Source organism: Ovis aries, chromosome 10 (genome assembly GCF_016772045.2).
Source record: "Ovis aries strain OAR_USU_Benz2616 breed Rambouillet chromosome 10, ARS-UI_Ramb_v3.0, whole genome shotgun sequence".
NCBI classification, from domain to species: domain Eukaryota; kingdom Metazoa; phylum Chordata; class Mammalia; order Artiodactyla; family Bovidae; genus Ovis; species Ovis aries.
This window is the reverse complement of record NC_056063.1, coordinates 63738884-63763130: the sequence shown is the minus strand read 5'-3', so window position 1 is coordinate 63763130 and position 24247 is coordinate 63738884.

The following is a 24247-nucleotide window of genomic DNA, read 5'->3' as shown; positions in this document are numbered from 1 at the left end:
TATTATGGCATAATTTAAAGTACAGCTTTTTTTTATTAATTTACCATACAATAATGCTGTATCTTCCAATAAATAGCATCTTACATTCAATAAATACTGCTAAAGGATATAGCAGATGATTTGAACAAGTGAATATATACTAAATTATTTTTCAAGAGATTACAATATTATAAAGTTATGTGTTGTTGTTGTTAAGTTTCTAAGTCGCGTCTGATTCTTTTGTGAGGCATAGCCCACCAGGCTCCTATGTCCATGGGATTTCCCAGACAAGAATACTGGAGTGGGTTGCATCTTCCCTACCTACGTCTCCTGCATTGGCAGGCAGGTTCTTTACCACTGAACCAGCAAGGAATCTCATAAAAATGTCTATTCTCCATAAATTAATCTACAGAGTTAATGCAATCCTAATTTTAATCCAATGAAACTCTTTTTAAAAAGTCAATGAATTAAAATTACCTTCAGTTGAGTTCAGTCACTAAGTCATGTCCAACTATTTGCAACCCCATGAACCACAGCATGCCAGGCCTCCCTGTCTATCACCAACTCCTGGAGCTCACCCAAACTCATGTCCATTGGCTCAAGGATGCCATCCAACCATCTCATCCTCTGTTGTCCCTTTCTCCTCCTGCCTTCAATCTTTCCCAACATCAGGGTCTTCTCAAAAGAGTCAGCTCTTTGCATAAGGTGACCAAAATATTGGAATTTCAAGCTTCAACATCAGTCCTTCCAATGAACACCCAGGATTGATTTCCTTTAGGATGGACTGGTTGGATCTCCTTGCAGTCTAAGGGGCTCTCAAGAGTCTTCTCCAACACCACAGTTTAAAAGCATCAATTCTTCAGCACTCAGCATTCTTCACAGTCCAGCTCTCACATCCATACATAACTAATGGAAAAACCATGGCCTTGACTAGATGGACCTTTGTTGGCAAAGTAATGTCTCTGCTTTTTAATATGCTGTCTAGGTTGGTCATAACTTTCCTTCCAAGGAGTAAGTGTCTTTTAATTTCATGGCTGCTATCACCATCTGCAGTGATTTCGGAGCCCCAGAAAATAAAGTCAGCCACTGTTTCCCCACCTATTTGTCATGAACTGATGTGACTGGATGCCATGATCTTAGTTTTCTGAATGTTGAGCTTTAAGCCAACTTTTTCACTCTCCTCTTTCACCTTCATCAAGAGGCTTTTTAGTTCCTCTTCACTTTCTGCCATAAGGGTGATGTCATCTGCATATCTGAGGTTATTGATATTTCTCTCAGATATCTTGATTCCAACTTGTGCTTTATCCAGCCCAGTGTTTCTCATGATTAACTCAGCATATATGTTAAATAAGCAGGTTGACTATATACAGCCTTGACTCATTTTCCTATTTGGAACCAGTCTGTTGTTCTATGTCCAGTTCTAACTGTTGCTTCCTGATCTTCATACAGATTTCTCAAGAGGCAGGTCAGGTGGTTTGGTATCTCTTTCAGAACATCCCACAGTTTATTGTCATCAACACAGTCAAAGGCTTTGGCATAGTCAATAAAGCAGAAATAAGATGTTTCTCTGGAACTCTCTTGCTTCTTCGATGATCCAGCGAATGTCGGCAATTTGATCTCTGGTTCCTCTGCCTTTTCTAAAACCAGCTTGACCATCTGGAATCATGGTTCATTTATTGCTGAAGCCTGGCTTGGAGAACTTTGAGCATTACTTTTTAGCGTGTGAGATGAGTGCAATTGTGCAGTAGTTTGAGCATTCTTTGGTATTGCTCTTCTTTGGGTTTGGAATGAAAACTGACCTTTTCCAGTCTTGTGGCCACTGCTGAGTTTTCCACATTTTCTGACATATTTAGTGCAGTACTTTCACAGCATCATCTTTTAGGATTTGAAATAGCTCAACTAGAATTCCATCACCTCCACTAGCTTTGTTCGTAGTGATTATTTCTAAGGCCCACTTGACTTCACATTCCAGGATGTCTGGCTCTAGGTGAGTGATCACATCATCGTGATTATCTGGTTCATGAAGATCTTTTTTGTATAGTTTTTCTGTGTATTCTTGCCACCTCTTCTTAATATCTTCTGCTTCTGTTAGGTCCATACCATTTTTGTCCTTTATTGAGCCCATCTTTGCATGAAATATTCTCTCAGTATCTCTAATATTCTTGAAGAGATTTCTAGTCTTTCCTATTCTATTGTTTTCTTCTATTTCTTTGCACTGATTGCTGAGGAAATCTTTCTTATCTCTCCTTGCTATTTGTTGGAACTCTGCCTTAAATTAAATTTTAATTAATTAAAATTCAAATAGAGAAATTAAGGACTACAATAATGGTCACTCTCATTTTAAAAAATGAAATAAAAGTGAGTAATTTTTTCTACCAAATATTAAAATATGCAAACAATCTTCCCAAGTTCACACACAGCATGTGCTCTTCAGTGTACAGACAAATAAAGTCCATCAGCAGATGAATGGTAAGAAAGCTGTGGTACATATACACAATGGAGTATTACTCAGCCGTTAAAAATAATTCATTTGAATCAGTTCTGATGAGATGGATGAAACTGGAGCCGATTATACGGAGTGAAGTAAGCCAGAAAGAAAAACACCAATACAGTATACTAACACATATATATGGAATTTAGAAAGATGGCAATGACGACCCTGTATGCAGGACAGCAAAGGAGACACAGATGTGTATAACAGACTTTTGGACTCAGAGGGAGAGGGAGAGGGAGAGGGTGGGAAGATTTGGGAGAATGGCATTGTAACAGGTATACTATCATGTAAGAATCGTATCGCCAGTCTATGTCCGACGCAGGATACAGCATGCTTGGGGCTGGTGCATGGTGAAGACCCAGAGAGATGTTATGGGGAGGGAGGTGGGAGGGGGGTCCAAGTTTGGGAACGCATGCACACCCGTGGTGGATTCATGTCAATGTATGGCAAAACCAATACAGTATTGTAAACTAAAATAAAGTAAAAATAAAAATTAAAAAAAATTTTTCTCAAAATGTTATATTCTCCTAGTGCTAGTTATAAATGTACCGGGAAATGAAGAAAATAGTGAAAGGGATAATGAGTGTGTTCTAACGTAAAATATTAGAGATTAAGACTCAAAGTCTTCTATTTCTTTGCATAATTTTTATCAAGGGTAGTTTGAATATTGTCTGGCCTCTTTTCCCATTATATAAATTATGAGTGAGCATCTTTTCAATGCTTTGGAGATTGTCGAATTCCTTTCCATATACTGATAACTTCCAATATCCCAATCACTTGAAAGAAGTGATATGATTACTCCCTGACCATTATATGCACCTCTTAATTTGTACAGTGTTAAGTGATTGAAATATTAGCAGTGAAGTTTGTGGTTTATGCACTCACAGTTGATTTATCCTGGCTACTAAGTTTTGACTTGCTTTATTTAACTAAACCATGGTAAATTAAATTCATGCAAATCAGAAACAGGCAAGGTGAAGACTACCTGCACTTCAAAGGCAAAATAATAAAACAATGTTATTGTCACAAGAACAAACAACACTAGAGATAAGAGAGAACTACAAAATAGTCTCAAATAAAGCAAGTTGATGGGGTGAAGCATTTCTTCAGTAGATGAACTTATTCAACTGACTCTCTTCATGAAGAAGCATACAACCAGATGTGTCCTATAACAAAAACATTGAATCTAGAAAAATCAAATTTTAAATATTTAAGTTAAAACTATATAGTTAACAGAAGAAACTACATAGAATATCTTTCTGAATGTGGGTTGAGAGAAATAATGTTTTAAATCCATTTTGTTTTTTCTTATCTTTTTAATTTTATTAAAATACTTTTGATTATATGAAATGTTAGCATAATTCTAAAAATCACATCCATATATAAGATATTCTCAGAGAATCTCACTCTAAAAGTGCATCCCTTTTAGTCCATCCCCATCATTCCTATCATTGCTACTTTTTTGTTCTATGTGAACATTAAAGGAACTTTAAAACATATCATAAACTGAGACAGAGAATCTAAAATATATGTGACTGAACCACATAAAGGATTTTTAGAAATAAATAAGAAAAAGTTAATAAACTAGTAAAAAATGAGCATTTATCTGCAGTAAAATTTGAATATGCAATACTCAAATAAAAAGGGATTCGATCTTCCATCACATTTAGCTTAATTATGTCTTAGGATATGTACATATGTTTAAATATGTTTAAGTGATGTATTGATTTTTGATGAGGCTGCCACAAAGTGGGAAAACATAGACAGTGTTCTTTGTTGCTGTGTATATTTCTATGAAACATCTTCCATTTGCCATCTCCATGAAAGCTGAAATTGTGCATTCCCTCATAAACAGAAATTCCATGTTTGTCAAGAATGATAAACACAAGATGAAGAATAATGGAAGCTGTGCTAACAAATGAGATAGATGATACTTTAAAGTTAAGAGAAATAATCTGTTTCATAAAATGATTAATAGACACACTGGTAGTCATCCTATCTCGAATGTTATAAATCAGAATGATTCCCAAAGACAAACACACCCAAATCCCTAGAACCCATGAACACATTATGTTACATGATAAAAAGAGCTTTGTAGATAATGAGGTTAAACATTTCAACAGAGGGAAATTATCCTGGATTGTCTCAATAAAAGTGAAAAAGTTAAAGTGTTAGTCGCTCAGCTGTGTCTGGACTTTGAGACCTCATGGACTGTAGCTCACCAGATTCCTCTGTCCATGGAATACTCCAGGTGGGAATACTGGAGAGGGAAGATATTCCCTTTTTCAGGGTCTTCTCAACCTAGGGATTGAACATAGGTCTCCTGCATTGCAGGCAGATTCTCTCTCTCTCTCTCTCTCTCTCTATATATATATATATATATATATATATGTTACTTTAATTGAAAGAGAATGTCTGTCCAAGAAAGAAGATGGAATAAAAGAATGTGAAAATTTTCATGGGACTATATCCAAGTACCTACATAGTATTCTATAAAGATCAATAAACTCTAGAATTTCCTACCGCTTCATATTTCATATTTTTGTTTTTGTGAAATCCTCCTTCTCTTTTTAAAACAAATTATTGGCCTTTCCTTTGTTTCATTAGCAGTTGTCTCAATTACATATAAGAATGTCTAATTTTCTTACATAAAATAAATTCAAAACAGTGAAGCAATTATGATTTAACAAATACGTAGCTTTATCCTTTAAGGTATGGAAGGAAAAATAATTTTGAAACTTATTTTTGCTTCTAGAATAAGAAATCACAAATTTATTTCTCTGGAATGGAGAAAAAGTGAAGGTTGAAATTGGAATCATATTATAAGAGAAGTATAATTAGATAAAGTTAATGTTCCAAGCAGGATCTATATGTTCTATTTCTAATTTCTAATCTTCACAGAGCTTCTAAATCCTTTCTGCTTCTTGGCATAGATTTAATCATCACTCTCTCTCAAAGTGATTTAAAATGAATTCATTATGTGACTTATTTAGCAGTTGAACAAGGGAAGCCTCCAAACCTAATCAGAGCCTAAAACAAATGCATTATTAATACATAAATAAGCAAGAGTCACAGTATAGTATATATAATTAGAATTTATTTATATATTTTTTTCCATGGGTCATCAGCATCTGAAGAAATGCACTTAAATATTATGATTCCCTCCTGCTGAGTTTTAAATGTCTTTGCTGTGCTAAAAAGTGCTAAATACATAGAATAATTGATTTTTCTCTCCTAAATAAAAAAGCAGATTAAATTGTAGCATGGTCTTTATTTATTTATTTATTTATTTATTTTTTAGCATGGTCTTTAAATATTCACCTCTGGAACAGTTCCTAAACTCTCCCCTGGATGGTCAGAGAAAGAGGATACTGACATAGGCAAACAGATACTGTTGATGTGATTAAAATAGTGGTTTGACTAGTTTGTGATGAAGGCAGAAGTGGTTTGAGAGAACAGGAAGATAGAACATTTTACTCAGGAAAGTTTGAAAGTTATTGTTTTGTTTTCTTTTTTCCTTTGTTGGTTCTTAAAATTGTGACTTACTGTTCTGCACTTGCATGAAGTTAAGAATTTTCTCATGTTTAGGAACAGAGTGTCTTTGTAAAAAATTATTAAGAATAGAGCAAGTTAATGAGGAAAGAATGATATGCATTCTGTCATTTATTCAATAAATATTAAAAACTTATCAAGGTGCCAAGTACTGACCTTTCTTGGAATGGGTAGTCTCTAACTTTTTATACTGCCCCGTTTGAAATCTATGAATTGAGTCATCTGAAACACATAAGGCCGCATCTTCTTATAGTAGTTTAGCAATACTTGATTATAGGAAGTTGGCATTGAACCTAACAGAAAATCTAGAAATCAGTCCTGGCTGAAGACTTGTGGACATATTCAGTGCTGGAGAAATGTTATTATATCTTCCTGGAAAAAGACAGTTCAATTGACAGTTGTGCATATATGCCTTGGATAACTGATTCAAGTAAAACAATCAAATCGTTTTGAATCTGTCTTCATCTCCAAAATGGGGGCACACTTTTTTTTTTTTTTAAAGTTTCAAGAGAGGACTATGAGAATTAATGAAAATCTTTAAATTGCCATTTTCATTTATGTTTCTGTATCCTTTATGTACTTTCCTAACTAGTCATTTTCTTTGAGATTTATATATTATAGATCTTCATAATGCTATTAAAACAACCTATCAAAGTATAAATGTAATTATACTACACTCCTCCTAGATATCCCATGAGTGAATACCTCTTCATGGCTTTGACTCAATTTTTTTTTTTGTTTTTGTAACAGTATATTAAAAAAAAAAAAATCCATGAGATGGCCCTGGGTACTCCCAAACTTTTGTGTTTTGTTTATGTGCATGCTAAGTTACCTAAGTCATGTCCGACTCTTTCTGACCTCATGGACTGCAGCCCACCAGGCTCCTCAGTCCATGGGATTCTTCAGGCAAGAATACTGGAGTGGGTTTCCATGCCCTAAAATGCAAAATCCCTTGCTTTTCTAAGTAGACACTATTTCTGACACCAGTGTCTTTCCACTTACACTAACTAGGCCTTACGCTCCTCATTCTCTGACACTATGTCTGTAGAGGGTAGGGAGGAGTGGAGGTATGAGTGGAGGTAGAGATGGAGGTGCTCCTAGCTCTAGTTATCAGTTATCTCATTATTCTAATTCTTTAGGAGACCTCAGCTTTCCTGCCCTTAGTAAATTTCCCCTGATAAAATCATCTAACATCAATCACCCTTCATCAAAAACAGGAATGAGCAGATATGTGTTGTTCTTCTGGAATCTAATCCAAGCTCCAAAGATTATATTTTAATAGATCAGGATCTTTAAAGTGATTTTAAGAAGTTTGAGGGCAGGCAATTAAAAGATAATTAGTCATATTTATAAACCTAAGTAGTAGTGACTAGCTTAATAAACCTGTGTTGAATTAAATAGAAAACACACTATTCTGAATAATCAACAGTAGTTACTGCTGAATACATATAAGTTAATTAACCACCAACATTTTAAAGACAACAGAAAAATAGTAGAAACTACAATGAATTTTAAAGCTATCTCAAAAAATTGAAAGAGCTTTAGCAATGTGTTCATTTGACTTTAAAAGCTTGTGTAAAATTTCAAAGTTAAGATGGAACCTGCTTTCACTTTGTCCCTCCCCTTCCATCAAGTTAGTCTAGAGTCTACAAGTATGCGTCTGGATCCAGGTAATATTTGTGGAATAGAGATATGGTCAAGGGGAATAGGGAGCGCATTTAACTTTATTATCACATGAGATATTCAAATGGTTACAAAGTCAAAGTGAGTCAAAGTGAAGTCGCTCAGTCATGTCCGACTCTTTGCAATCCCATGGACTGTAGCCTACCAGGCTTCTCCATTCATGGGATTTTCCAGGCAAGGGTACTGGATTGGGTTACTCATAGTTAAGATACCATTAGAACCCTCAGTTTGGAAATAATTTCTAGGAACCAGAAATGGAATCGTTCCAGATCTATTTATTCATGAACTTTTAAATTTATTCAACAATTACTTACTGAGAACTTTTCATGGGCAGGCAATTATGCTAGGAACTAGAAATACAAGGACGGACAAAAGAGACATAACTTTACACTGAGGTTCTAACTTCAAATTTTTCTAACAGTACCTGTGTTCATTCTGCTATAGGATTATGAACTTTGCTTTTTATTCTCATTCTAGGGTTACTGTATCAATGTTCCTGGCATCATGATGCAAGTCAGAGAATATATTCACTTTTTGAATGCTCTTCATAGTAGAAGAAATGGAAATATGTAGAGAAATATGCAAAGAAGAAAAGACCTATCCAAACTGTTATTATCATAGACTACATTTTAACTTATTTTTATAAAAAGAGGTGATCAAGGAATATTCACCTAAATAATATACAGGGAAAATATTATAGAGATGTCAGAAAGTAAATTATAAAGAATATAATCATATTTTTTGGCTTTTGTAGTATTTGTGGCAATTTTCATTTTATTAGCTTCATAATTTATAATGATTTCTCCTCATTCTAAGTAAATATTAATGTGTTTATCTAAGATTATTTATAATACATGCCATTTATATTATATAAGCTTTAAGGCTTGCGAAGCCTGTATCTACCAATGATTATAGCAATGTAGAAATTCATTGTTTATATAACTTTTTACACATAGTTCTCAACTACTGCTCTTTCAAAGTATACTTTACATCTGCATTTTTGCTTCTGAGTAAGAAATTCTGGTTCAGATACTGAAAGATATTTATTTCCAAGGCCATTAAAGGGAACTGAAAGTGAAAGTCACTTAGTCATGTCTGACATTTGTGACCCCATGGACTATACTAGAGTGGGTAGTCATTCCCTTCTCCATGGGATCTTCCTAACCCAGGAATCAAATCCAGGTCTCCCACACTATAGGCAGATTCTTTTTTTTTTTTTTTTAATATAAATTTGTTTATTTTAATTAGAGGCTAATTACTTTACAATATTGTATTTGGGGAGGGAGGTAGGAGAGGGGTTCAGGATGGGGAACATATGTACACCCTTGGCAGATTCATGTCAATGTATGGCAAAACCAATACAATATTGTAGGCAGATTCTTTATCAGCTGAGCTACCAGGGAAGTCCTGTGAACTGAGGCTCTTCCTACTTCAATCCAGGACTTCCTCATGTACAGAAATTTTCCCTATTCACACTGAGAAAAGAAGCAAGTGAGTTTGCTAAATTTTGCAGAGTTTGCTATTTATTTTTTGAATACATTCTTACATAATGATGAATATGTTTTTATACATTATTACCTTGACTCTCCCAACACATTTCTGACGGAGTGCATAAAGCATACTCTTATTATAGTATGTTTTATGACTTGCCTAAGGTCATGGCTATGCTTAATTTCAACTAGAATCTTGGTGAATTTTTTTTTAAATGTGTACAAAATCTTTTCATAAAATAATCAGGTGCTCTGTGAGAAAGTAAGACAACAATGTAAACCCAAAGAATTTTCAAGGGTTTGCCAGTATGCCATTAGAATTTACCCCCAAAACATTCATTCATTTTTATAATATTTATGACACTGTATCTTTGTATTTTTACAGTAAGATTTTAATGTTTTTAACCACTGAGGGAGGGAGTAAGGATTAAGTCAGTGAACTGGAAAATCAGAAAGCTCATTGTTCAGTCAACAGTATTTCCTAGACAAGCATTTTATGAAAACTTGTTCTAGTAAAATCAAAACTAAGATGATAACATGCATGAAAAATATTGCACATTCAATAGTTCAGAAAGATTGAAAAATTGTAGTAGTTTTTAATAGAATGCTGAATGATAAAATATGATAAATTTAAAGTTACATATATTAAATAGATTATTCATCTTTAAATATGACTATTGTAACAGAGTCTTGTTAATCACAAAACACCAAAGAAATGTTATTTGATATAAAATGCAAATGATAGATGAGAAATAACCCATGAATGATCAATAATTAATTGAGAAACAAAGTACAAATTACCCCAAGCCTGTTTTAGTATAAGAATTTAGTGATAATTATTAGCATATACCAAGCTTTATCCCTTTGCACAGCATAGAATATACTATGCTAAAATTAAGCAGCAATTATATTCTATGCTTTCTGGTGTTATATATAACCTCTATATGATATCATAAAAAATGATTATAACTCAGAATTTCAATTAAACCTTAATTTTTCAGGTTTTGTAGGATGCCCCATGATAGATGAAACAATTATAGTGTGTGCTTAGTTTCCATCACACCATGAAAGCAGGAAAAATGGATTATGAATCCATGGAAAATACAAGCTATTATTTACAGTGTGCAGGTGTTTCTTTGACAGGAAACAAAAGTCTATCATAATTCATATTTATCAGTTCCCTCCTATCTCTTTAGTTCTAGATTTCTTCACCCTGAACTTACACTGGATTAGGATTTGTGTCTGCTATAGTGCCAGAGATTTTCATCTCTTTATAGTATGAGCCCACTGTGGCCTTACCTCTGTCAGGCTAGGGTTCCTGTGATACACTAGTTATAGGCGCAAAGCATCAGAAGACATTCTAGACAACCTCTTTAGTGCATGACTTACTTTCAGCTTTCCAAGGACATCAGAACCAGTAACTAGCTAGTGGAGTAAATCTTCTATTTATCTCTGATCAGCTGATTGGCTAGAAGAGCCACCACTGTCCAGATGGTGTCCCTCCTCTAAGAACCAGGCCTTTATGCTGGGCAAAGCCTACCTGAGAAGGAACAAGGAACACACACTTCACAAGCAGGTAACTTTTGTAAAGGATACAAGAGAGTCAATACTATGCTCACTCCACGGTTAGGTTCAAAGCCCTCAAGATTTGAGGGTGTGGGGTAGAAGCATATATTCTTGGGTATAAAAATCTAATTGACAGGGCATCATGAGTCTTTGTCAAGTCTAATAAGTAAAATGTCATCAATACAATAAAGACTACTATGTTCAGATAACTTAGTTTACTGTAGTCTACATGCCGACTGGAACATAGGGAGGGAATGTGAACATTTGATTCTTCTTACGGAGGGAATTGAAGAGACAACCATTGCCAGATTAGTAGCCCATAACATATTTTACATTGTTACCAATACCACATCCCGACAGCAACTGTGAGTAGGGTTCTGATGTCTTGGTATAAGATGTATTTATCTAGTGTGATTCACCACACTCCATGTGTTATTGATTTCTTAACAAGGACACACCAGAGTGTCAAATGGGGAAATGGCAGATACCAACAGCCCAAAATCCTTTAAGTTTTTCAAATAGCTTCTTCCTCTTTTCTGCATTTTCACTGGAATATGTGTTCGTGTGTGCGTGTGTGTGTATGTGTGTGTGTGCATGCACGTGCACACACTCAGTCACATCTGACTCTTTGCAACTATGGACTGTAGCCCACTAGGCTCCTCTGTCCATGGGATGTCCCAGGCAAGAATACTGGAATAGGTTACCATTTTGTACTCTAAGGATCAAACCCGTGTCATTCGAGTCTCCCTGCATTGGCAGGAGTATTCCTTACCAACTGTGCCACCTCGGAAGCCTGGGGTATAGTATTGCCTATAACTTCTGATTTACTTCTTGGCTGAATTGGGTGTCATGTTTAGGGATTATAAAACTTTCTTCTGTTGTGCCCAACTCTTTTTGGCCTCGTACTGTAGACTGCCAGGCTCCTCTGTCCATGAGATTCTCCAGGCAAGAACACTTAAGTGGGTTGCCATTTCTTTCTCCAGGGGATCTTCCTGACCCAGGGGTTGAACCTGAATCTCGTATGTTTCCGGCACTGGCAGGTGGGTTCTTTACCACTAGCGCATGGTGCTAAATGCACACACAGTATTTAGGGATTACCAATTAGCCCTTCCTACCATGACAGGTCTTAACTCCAGTCAGAAAACAGATATGGACATTCCATTAGATATTATGTATATCAATCCCAATTATGTACACAAGAACTAAAGAAATAACAATAGCGTGTGTGCATAAATCCACTGGTCTCAGGTAACGTGAACTTCTTTTAGGACTTCATAGGATGGATAGATGCATAGATGAATAGCTATATAGATAGACAAATCTTTACCTTGCCAAAATAAACCCTCTCTCTTATGGGAGGATCATGCTATCATTTGATCCCCTGATATTATCAGATCCTATTTAAAAGCCTTCATATGGTTTCATAATTTCTATTCCTTCAATGCATTGTTCCTTGATAAATGCCTACACATTGCTTAAAAAATACTGGAGAAATATTTATTTCATATTATGGAAGAGATACTGCAGAGATCTTCCTCAAGAGAACAGAGCATCCTCTTCTGTCTGTGAACTGACTTAGAGCCAGAAACTGGTGAGAACTGAGAACTTTCCATTGCAGCTTCTGATATCTTGTGCTTTTGCTTGCTACCTCTTGGTATTTTCAGGAAAGTAAACATATTTACAGTGAAACAAACAAACAAACAAACAAAAAAAACTGAAAGCACCATGAAGTCAAACTGGATTTGTCTACTCATATGTTCTGATTATCTATTTCTGTTCAACAAATTAGTCCAAAACTTACTGGCTTAAAACAAATGCTTAATTTTGCTTACAATATTGTGGGTCAGAAATTCAGGAAAAGCTCAGCTGGCTGATCTGTGTCTGATCCATGTGCCATCTGGGCTTGAGAAACTGGCAGCCAAGATGGCTTTTCCTCACATTTCTAGTATATGCCGCTCAGTCTTTTCTGTCTTTTCTTTCTCTCTCTCCCCACATGGCATGTCATTTCCTGGCCTCTCAAAACAGTTTAAACTTCTCATATCGGATTTCTTATATGACAGCTAAGGCACCACCAACACCACCTCCCCTCACACACGTATTTCTACAGCAAATATTTCAAGAAATAGGAGAGAAGAAGCTGCCAGTCTCTTAATTAAGACCTAGACTTTGAGATTTGCACAGTGACACATTTACCATATTCTGTTGCTCATGGAGAGGGAGAGGCCACCCAGATACAGGGGGAGGAGGTTTAGATTCTCTCATTAGGAGGAGTGTCAATCTGGGTCTGTCTTGAATCCATCAGACAATGTTTCCATGGGAAACCCACAGATTAAGGTACTTTGTTTGCCACTACAACTCTCCTGTCCACTATAATAATTATAATTCTGCAGTGTCATAATATGGCCTCTGCCATTTTAAAGAATATGATTTCCATGAATTGCAAGCATCTTTTACGGTCAATCTAAGCCTACATATTATATCAAACATTGGTTTGCTCAAAAATGTCAAGGTCCCATTGCCAGTGCACCTCTTAAAGCTTTAGTGAATGGTGTGTCACACAGAAGTAGGAGGCATTCTCCACTCTAACATAATAAATCCATTCTTACCATTTCATTATTGTTGTAGCCTTCTGTGTCCTTCTTCAGTACCATACTGTGATAATCACAGCACATCACCTTGTCTTCAGTAAGGCCAGTATCATGTTCATAAGTTAACAACCATCCTAGATGAGTGTTACGGCCAGCTTCATTTCTCCCAGGTAAGAAAATTAAGCACAATTCATAAAGAAATATCCTCATGTCAATACATTTCTCCCTATGACGTCTTTCATTCTGATCACAAGTCCAGCATCACTAAGTTCTCTTCCCTCATGTGTTCCTCTGTTTTCCTTCTTGTCTTTATTCCCTAGGAACTCCAATTATTCTACAAATAAGGCCTTTCCTTACAGCAGGAATTATCTTGTCCTGGTGGTATGTGCTGAGAAGTGACTCTAATTATTGGTCCAAGAGGCAATAAGCAGAAGCAGACAGAAGCATACATGGGTCCTGACAAAGGCAAGCCGTATCTTGCACTGCTTTCTTCCAACAAGTGGCAGGGGTTAAAGTCCTTCACCCTGTCCAGGGGATTACTGAGAAATTTGGAGGTTCCAGATCCTCACAGTAATCTAGTAGAATGACCCAACCACAGACCTCTGACTTGTACTATTTTCCTTAGAGGCCTGAGGACTTGGCATAAAATGTTTTTAAAAATTATGTGTTCAGTATTTTTTGAGCCTTGCCACTCATGATTAAATCCATGACTTGGTTTTCTCCATAGTATTCTTATCTTATATTCAAGAAATATGAATATCTTTAACTCAGCCATGGAAGCTCCTGGTTTGCTCCATATGACTTGAGTTGGCAGATTTAAGAAACTTAGATATCTAACACTTCAACTTTTGCATGTTCCTTATCACAACCCTCCACTCATGACAGCCTGGAAAAGCATAAGCACTTTGTATGCCTGGTCTGATCATCACTTCACCACAATGCAATCCTTCTGTCATCAGATAAATAAGCAGTCCCCTTTCAGGATGCTACGTTTTGTAGGGTGGAGATGTTCTTATCACCATGGTTTTAGTCTGTTTTCTCTTCCAAGGGCTCAGTTTGAGTTCAGGTCCTTCTAGTTGACCAGAATCTTGACTCCAGAGAGAAGGAGTGAGAGGAGAGTAAAACAAGGAAGGGGAAAAGGCCAATACAAAGGTAAAATTTTGATTGGCAACCTTGGTGGGGGTCTAGTATTCCAACCCTCTATAAACTTCTGAGGATTCCTATGAATGGATCTCGGCACAGTCCACGATGGAGGGAATGGAGATGCCTTAACGTTCTGTTTCTACTCTGACTGGGTGAAGGCTTCTCTGGGGCACAGGCTCTGCCACACCTGCAGATGCACGTTTATGAGTCACACAGACATCACAGTGACATCATCAGAGAAGTTCCAGTTCCAGGCAGAAGCCAGAGGAATGTGGCACCTGCTATGCTGAGACCTTTTCATGTGAAGTTTGTTGATGCTTGTGTAGAACTCTTTTCTCTGTGATATGAATCAAACAGTAGGATCTCAGATATTGCTCAAGAGTTCATCTGAAAAAGAGTCTAAGAGAGACATGATATGAGATGGAAAAAAATGTTGACAGACCTTAAACATGAAGTAAATACAACATAATTTGGGGATGTCTTTAGATACTTGGCATAAAGGGCAGAGGATTGAAACATTCTAGCTTTTGGAACTCTTGAGTGTGGGGAAGCTGAACCAAATACAGGTTTGGGGTTAAAAACAAATTTCAATGAGTCAACCTAAAATACCTGTGTAAAATTTTAAACTTCATCCAGGATTTTTATTTAATGAATCACAAGAAGATAAAAGAGGGGTGAATTTTCCTTTTTTTTTTTTTTTTGAAATTAGATGAGAGATGCATCTGAACATCAGAAACTTCCAGGAACTTCATCAGACTTCACCAGAAAAATACTGATGGGGACAGACTGGAAAAACACAGGCAGCTTCCAGGCTTGTATCAGAGAACAATATGCCAGATTAAGAGGCATTGCTGTAGCTAATCTATAATGAGAACAAAGAGCGTAATTATCTCCTGAATGCCAGAGCAAACTGGAAAGAAGCTCAAATAATGACAAAGTTAAAGTGCCTTGCCAAAAAGTCTTCTAGATTTGGCTTTCTCCCAGTTCTCCATAGGCCACTTTTTGAAGTCTTTGTTGGGTCTTAAAACATTTAGACAGGGAAACTTACACTGTTCTCTAAATCAAAGTTCCACTCACAATTGTAGACAAAAAGAAAAAAAAAAAAAAAAGAATCCTCCATAAACAGAAGCAGAGGAAGAAGTCACAGGCACTGAGCACAAAATATCCTAGTACAAATGAGTTGAACAATGCTCTGTGGGCTTATAAATTTATTTTCTTTAAGTAAAATCAATTCAAGAAACTAGGCCCAAGATAATTTTAAAGGAATGCACTTGTGTGTGCAAAGTTCCAAAATATTACACAGCTAAGAAGCTAGTTGAGAGGGGAAGGGAAAATGGGGAATGGCGATAAACTGCTTTAAATAAAAAATATATCTATACATATATACATACATACACATATTTAATAAAGTAGTTTACATAATCCAAAACAATTTGGGCTTAGAAACTACCTAGAAAGTTGAAGTAGAAGCTTTTGAAAGTTCAACAGAATATATGAGAAAAGGAGAGAGAAATGAAGTAAGAATAAATATAGAAGCAAGAAAGTCTAGTTTATGTAAATAAAAATTAAGGATAGAAAATTTTAAAAAAGGAATGGGGAATAACTTTTAAAATTATGAAAATAAATTGTTAATGAATTAGAGAAATGATTTGGCAAATTTAAAAAAATCAATTTCTTATCTTAGAGAAAGCTTAAAAATTATAAAGAAGAAAAGGCATAAAAACAATTGCTACAAGCATATTACAATTGAAACAAGTTAATTGCAATTGCAAAATCCAATAAAATAATTTATGCTCATTTAGATTTCATCTATAACAGTAAATAACAAAATGAAATAAAAGGAAAATATACACAGTGACTTCCAGAAGACACAGCAAAAGCCAAACTAATTTCAATTTTTAATTCATCTAGGTAAGCAGCACTGGTGCTTTTGAACTGTGGTGTTGGAGAAGACTCCCATGGATTGCAAGGAGATCAACCAGTCAATCCTAAAGGAAATCAGTCCTGAATATTCATAGGAAGGACTGATGCTGAAGCTCCAATATTTTGGCCAACTGATGAGAAGAACTGACTCACTGGAAAAGACCCTGATGCTGGCAAAGATTGAAGGCTGGAGAAGAAGGGGATGAAAGAGGATGAGATGATTGGATGGCATTACCAACTTGATGGACATGAGTTTGAACAAGCTCCAGGAGGTGGTATGGACACGGAAGCCTGGCGTGCTGCCATCCATGGAGTCACAAAGAGTCAGACATGACTGAGAGACTGAACTGAACTAAAGCAGCAGTAACACATTTTCACATAAGTAAAAAGGCAGGAAATATACAGCCCACAGCTTCATTAATCTGTCTCTCACATGCATACTCATGCATATACACAGCTCCGACACATCACATCCCCTTATCAGAGGGAATGTAAAGACAGACTCAAAATCTTTTGACAATATTGATGTGTTTATATGCTAATTCTATAAATGAATGCATGGAGAAGTGCCCCAAATCAGATACTTTAAAGCATTCCCTGCTTATCCTTACAATGAAATCAATTAATAAATGTAAAATTCAGTAATATGCGATGTGAAAAGCAAAATGGTTTGTTAAATTTAAAAAAAAAAATCCAGTAAAGAGATATTTTATCTCTTCTAAGTGCCTATAGAGTTGAATGAAGTACAGTCATTTCCGTGGAGCTTCAAAGAGGAAAGTTTTACATACCCTTTCAAAACTGAGTTGTCAGTATAAATATTATGAGTGCAGCAAATTAAATATAAGCACATCAACCTAAATTCTCTAACTTTGGAGAGAAATTTTATTTCTCAAAAGAAGATTCTTGTTGGAAATAACGTGAGATGATTTTTAAATTCAGAATATTATTTGCTATAAAAGGGAAAGACATTTTTGTTTTTTTCTAATTTTACTGAGATGCCTTTACTGTTAGAAAACTCTGCAGTTTCAAGGCCAAATACTGGAATTCCTTTACCTAGCTCCAACAGTGGTGGGGGGAGGGGAAGTCTGAGGTCCTCTAAACATATAATATGGAGGAGAAAATAAGGGAATAATTTTAACAAGTGGAGTTTGAAATTTGTAATATTTTGCCTCTGCTTCTGTTCTCTATTGGTTATTAAACAATGCTTTTTTAAAATGCTCATCTTTCTAAGACCCTTTATCTAATATATATAAACAGCAATTTTAAATATTATTATCTGACACTTCAGAGTATATTCTTTAGTGTACTTTGTTAATTTTCAGATTGTGTTACATCATGTGGCATTTTTAATGCTTAAATTTATGACACATTTTAGAAGAGTTATTGCTTAATATGATTCATTATTTCCAGCATTACTAATATACATTGTAAGGTTTTGCCCCTTCATTCCTGCAAAGGTGACCTTCCAATGTGAATACATACTGGATATCCATGTTGTAAAACACAGAATCTTCATTTTGGATGTGGTTTGAGAATTCATGAACATATTTGTATTTGAGAATGGAGGATACACCTTCCATTGCGTTGAAAGGTAAGCAAACAAAGCTACATGATTTTCTAGGTCTCTAGTGCTAATGGAAATCTTCAGTTATAAGAGGGTGAAAGACTAGAAAGAAAAGGAATCCCGTATTACTGACCTGTTCTAAAACACTTTTTAAGTATTTGATCTCTGGAATAGACTGCAATACCGTAAAAGGAGAGTGTTATTTGCCCAGACTTAGTGCTTTGCCCAAGTTCAGTGCAGCAGCACCACATGGGTGCTTCTTCTTAGAGAAGGCTGGAGGTCAATACAAAATAGAAGTAAAAACAGTATACATATCAAGAGCCTGCCCAAACATAGAGAAGTCCACAAGTGACATATATGTCATCATACCTTCCTTCTTAAGTCTGAAAGTCACACTCATAAGCAAAGCAGCAATGTACTTTATAAAAACTGGGTTTTCAGTGTAGCCTATTCGGATCACTACACACACCTAATTCATTCAACAGGATATCATAAGTGACAAAATATGATATTCCAGGGACTCTAGATGCTAAATAAAGGCAGGCTTATCACTTGCATTTTGGGAGACACTCAAAGAAACACAGAAAAGTAGAAAAGCTTTATAATGGAAAAAAAGGAAACTTCTGGTGTGCCTTTTTTTGGAGGCTGTTAACATGAGGAGGCTGTGCAGTGTCTAGAAGCAGGACATCTATGCAATTCATTAGCGATGCTCATTTAGCTTTCTACACTTGGTCCTAAATTGGACATGGAGGCAAAAGTTAGGGAAGCTGTCAGTTATTGATGGTGAAAGTTGCTCAGTCATGTCCGATTCTGCAATCCCATGGACTATACAGCCCATGGAATTCTCTAGGCCAGAATACTGGTGTGGGTAGCCTTTCCCTTCTCCAGGGGATGTTCCTAACACAGGGATCGAACCCAGGTCTTCCTCATTGCAGGTGTATTCTGTACCAGCTGAGCCATAAGGGAAGCCCAAATCCTGGTCATTTTGAGCTGATTGTTGTGGGGGTTATCATTTGCCTTCCTGAAATGGTTATTAAAGATACTAGTTTACCTTCTTGTAATGATTATTGAAAACAGTAGGTTGGCTTTCTGGACTGGTTACTGCCAATTGTGGATCAGAGTTCTATTATATATGGCCTGGTCATTGCAAATTCAGTTTCTCAATTTATTAGTCACTTTGCAAGGGATTTCCTGTGTAATGGTTTATTCTGGTAAAAATCCTATAATAAAGGCACTGCTGCTGTTCTTATCCTAAACATGAAAAATTGAAGCCTAGAAATGTTACAAAATTAAGTTCAAGGTCACTCAGGTAAGAAATGATGGTGATATGATTTTAATTCTTTAATGTATTATTAACATGTATAGCAATGCTGATCAAATAGAACTTTCTGTGATGATAGAAATACATAAAATCCCAGCTGTCTAATATGATAATCCCTGGACACATGTATCTACTGAGCACTTGTGTGACTGAAGAACTCAATCTTTAAATATGCTTAGTTTTAATTGCTTTAAATTCTTACTCAAATAGCCACAATTGTCAATAATGGCTCATGGCTTCTGTATGAAAGAACAGAGCTCTATACAACACTGATTGTCTGAAAATAGGGTTTCTGAGGGAAATGTGTTAGTCAGTTTAGGCTATTTTAACAAAAATGTGTAGACCAGGTGGCTTAAAAGCAGAATTTTATTCTTCGTGGAGGATGGGGAGTCTAGGATCAAGGTGTCAGCAGAGTCAGTCTCCAGCGAGAGCCCTCTTAGTTTTTAGCCAGCTGGTCTGGCTGTGTCCTCACATGTCAGAAAGACCATTCCTCTCATGTCTCTTCTTATAAGGGCAATAATTCCATTTATGAGGGATCTACTCTCATCACCTAATTATTTCCCAAGCACCCCACCTCTCATCACTGGGCTCAGGGTTCAATATATGAATTTTGAGGAACACAAACATTCAGCCCACTATTTTCATATCCAAGTTATCTAGAATGGAAAAAATAGGGAACAGAGTGGAAGAAGATAGAATGAACTATAATTGCATTACATCATATGTATATGTGTTTATATTGCATAATCTCTATATAAACATATGTGTATGCTCTATTACTCTATATTCCATACGTATGCTAGTATATAAGTTGCATACAAAAACAGAGTTACAGTATTTATAGCTAGAATAGAATAGTATAAACTAGCAGTGGTAGCAACAACAGTTAGAAGGAATGAAGCTGATTCACTGTAATATTGAAAGATTAAAAATTCCAGTTGTTGAAGGATAAAGCGGTTACTAAATTGTCAAAATCTTTCTACATCTCAACTGTGCTATAGTTTCCAGAGGAATGGTTGCCAGTGGGTTTATATGGCATTCTTTATTACCTTATTTCTATACTCTATTAGTTGATATTACTTGATATTCTGAGTTCCTAAAAATCAAATGAGCCAAATACAGTATACTTAATGTGTGTAATTTTGCCTTGAAACTAAACACTTCCTTTTTAATCCTATATGCCTTTTATGATACACCATATCTAAATGGTAAGACTTAACATTCTTTCTCCTTATACTGGCATTTAGCATACAAGAATGGTAATTAGATACATAAAATAAAAATGTAACGGCATAACTTCAGAAATAAGGATCTTAAATTTGTTATGTATGGATATACCCTATATTAACTTAATGTTATACACTCCCATCAACCCTAACAAATTATTAATGAAATATACGTTCTCCTGTTATTGACAAATGCTAAGTAGCAACTCACCCAATTTTTTAAATATTTTCCAGTTAAAGTTATAGTCAGAAGTATGTTGTTTAAATGACAGCATTATGTATGCATCCATAATGGCTAATCATATTTTTGAATCCACCGCTACAGGAACAATTAACTTTGCTCGTTATGTTTGATGTACGTCTAGAATCATATCTTTAAAAAAAAAATCAAAACAGAATACTTTAAATTCTTCTTTGTGCCTTAACCAGTTGTGAGTTTAACTCCTCAGAATTTGTAACAATTTTGCATACATTATTTACAGAAAACAATGTTTTTAATTTTCTTCTGCAACTTCAATTCAATTAAATTTGCTGAGTGACTATTGTTCTCAGGGAATGAAGATAACCATAGTCTAAATCTTGAAGTTAATTTATAGGTTTGGGGAAAATAAACACCTAAGTTAAATTTTTCAATAAAATGTTAGTATTATATTTAAGAATAATGGTAACTTTATGTACAGAATGCTATGAGAAGACAGACATGGAACATTTTAGCAAACTCTGAAGTCTAAGGGAAGATTTTTAAAGGAGGTACTATCATACAATAAAGTTAATGACAAGTCGACTATAGTATTACCACCAAATAAAACAAAACATCATCATTTTTATTTACTCTTTCTCGTTCCTTCTTAATTATTCTGAGTGTAGAAACTGAAAGCAAATTAGGCTATCAATGAAAGTTTTGAAGCATTAATATGCAATTGTTCCCATAATATGGCTTCAATGATGGCTAATAAATCCAGATTTACATTTCTAGCACTTTAGAAACAAAATGTAACAAAGTAAATTTAATATAAACCAAGACATGATAAATTACTTGTGCATAATTCTCATTTCAGCATTTCTAAATGTCATTTCTTGTCAATTCATAAATAATAAATGTAAATATATTAATAAAGTGATTGCTGCGCTGTGCTTTGTCACTCAGTCATGTCTGACTCTTTGCAACCCATGGACTATAGCCCACCAGGCTCCCTCTGTCCGTAGGGATTCTCCAGGCAAGAATTCTGGAGTGGGTTGCCATGCCTCCCTCCAGGGGGTCTTCCTGAGCCGGGGATCAGACCTAGGTCTCCCACATTACAGGTTGATTCTTTACCATCTTAGCCAGCAGGGAAGCCCCAGTAAAGTGACTGCTTAGTGTCTGTTTTCCTGGATGGGAGACTCTGGGTCATCAAATCAGTTTAGAATTACACTTTAAAAATATTAAGTGACCCAATACAGTCAGAGTCTATTAAGTAGAAAATAGGTTTAGAAGTTTAGGACTCATTCATTACTTGAGTCGTTATTACAGCAAATATTTTCTGAGCCCCTTCCACATATGGCACTGGATGAGAGCATAACTTCTCTAGAGATACAGATCTGGATAATGGCTTAACAACACAACACATTACATATTCAATATAACTATGGTTCAGAAAGACAATATATATTATATAGAGTTAAATTATATAGAGGGGATTTTCATCTGTGTAAGTTCTAGTAATAAAGAATCTTAGTGAATATTGGTATATATATACATGTTTTTTGTTTGTTAAGTAATGTCAAACTCTTTGCAAGTATGTGTGTGCATTTGTGTGTATATACATACATGTCATCATATCAGCATGTTAGCTATTTGAACCATATGTTAGTTCTAAACTGCTCAAATAAATTTCTTTCAGATTTTATCAATGCTCCCTGTCAACTTAGCCTATAATAGTTTATTTTACCTTCTATTCTGAACTGTGGTGTTGGAGAAGACTCTTGAGAGTCCCTTGGACTGCAAGGAGATCCAACTAGTCCATTCTAAAGGAGATCGGTCCTGGGTGTTCTTTGGAAGAAATGATGCTAAAGCTGAAACTCCAGTACTTTGGCCACCTCATGTGAAGAGTTGACTCATTGGAAAAGACTCTGATGCTGGGAGGGATCGGGGGCAGAAGGAGAAGGGGATGACAGAGGATGAGATGGCTGAATGGCATCACTCACTCAATGGATGTGAGTTTGAGTGAACTCCGGGAGTTGGTGATGGACAGGGAGACCTGGCGTGCTGCAATTTATGGGGTCGCAAAGAGTCGGACACCTCTGAGCGATTGAACTGAACTGAACTGATTCTCTAAATACAGTTACTTTTTCTTTGATCTGGGGAATATATCAATTCTTTCATTTCACGAAATCCACCTATAACTGAAGTCAAACCAGGCTTGTGAATATTAAGCAGGTGTCTTATAACTCAGGTGTGAAGCTTGATGAAGAAGTAAGATTTCTTCCTGGCCTTTTGATTTGAGTCAAGCATGATCTGTTAAACACTCAACAAACTGCTTTTTTTTAGCAATAAAAACACCAGAAGAATTTCAAGGGCTTATATCCAATTTTGTTTTGGCTCTCAAAACAAAAGATTCATACCAATCCCACTAACCCTTTCATTAATGCTTTTACTAGATTGTCTGAATTTTATTTCTGCTGGCCTTGGAGGACTGAGAGACATCCAATAACCGCAGAATCTTCACCCTTCATCTACTCTAAACCAGTGCACAGGCTATAAAGGAAAAGCAAGCCTTGCTATGACTACTGAGTAAAAAGTCTTTATCCTTAATTTGTCTGTCTTTGTAAATGTCTGTTAATCAACTCTTTTCCAGAATTCACATTTATTTATAACTAGATTCCCAATTCATTGAACACTCCATTTTAGATACTAGCATTCTGATATTTGACAAGGCCATTGACTTATTTGTGAAACCATAGGCAATGCTGAAAAATTAGTGGCTGATTTTCGGCACCATTCACATTTTAGTCTCAAACTGGATTTCAGAACTATCTTAGAGAACTAAGTAATGGAGGACAGGAACTTAACATCTGAGGAATGTGATCACTATGCTTGTACATGTCTCACTCCAAACAGGAGATTTAGAATGGACATTTCCACTTTTATTTTTATTTAATTTTCTTTAAATCTAATGACCATCTTCTGATATGCATACATTTGGCTATAAGTCTTCTAGTCATGCCATAGTGGGCATGTGGGCCAGTTATGAATGTTGTTGTTGTTCAGTTGCCTAGTCGTGTTGGCATCTTTGTGACCCCCATGAACTGAAAAACGCCAAAACTCCCTGTCCCTCACATCTCACAAATTTTACACAAGTTTACATTCATTATATCAGTGATGCCATCCAGCCATCTCATCCTCTGATGCCCTCTTCTCCTTCTGCCCTCAGTCTTTCCCAGCATTGGGGATTTTTCTAAAGAGTCAGTTGTTTGCATCAGATGATCAAAAAACTGGACTTTCAGCTTCAGCATCAGTCCCTCCAATGAGTATTCAGCGTTGATCTCCCTTAAGATTGATTTGATCTGCTTGCTGCTTCTCAGGAGTATTCTCTAGCACCACAGTTCAAATAACATCAGCTGTGATACTTTGGAATGCATAGGCTACCACATTCTCACACCAAAGAGAAAAAACCCTCATTACCAGCCACCAAAACTTTACAGTCAATGAGAATTTGCTTCTAGCAAATCTATTCAAAAA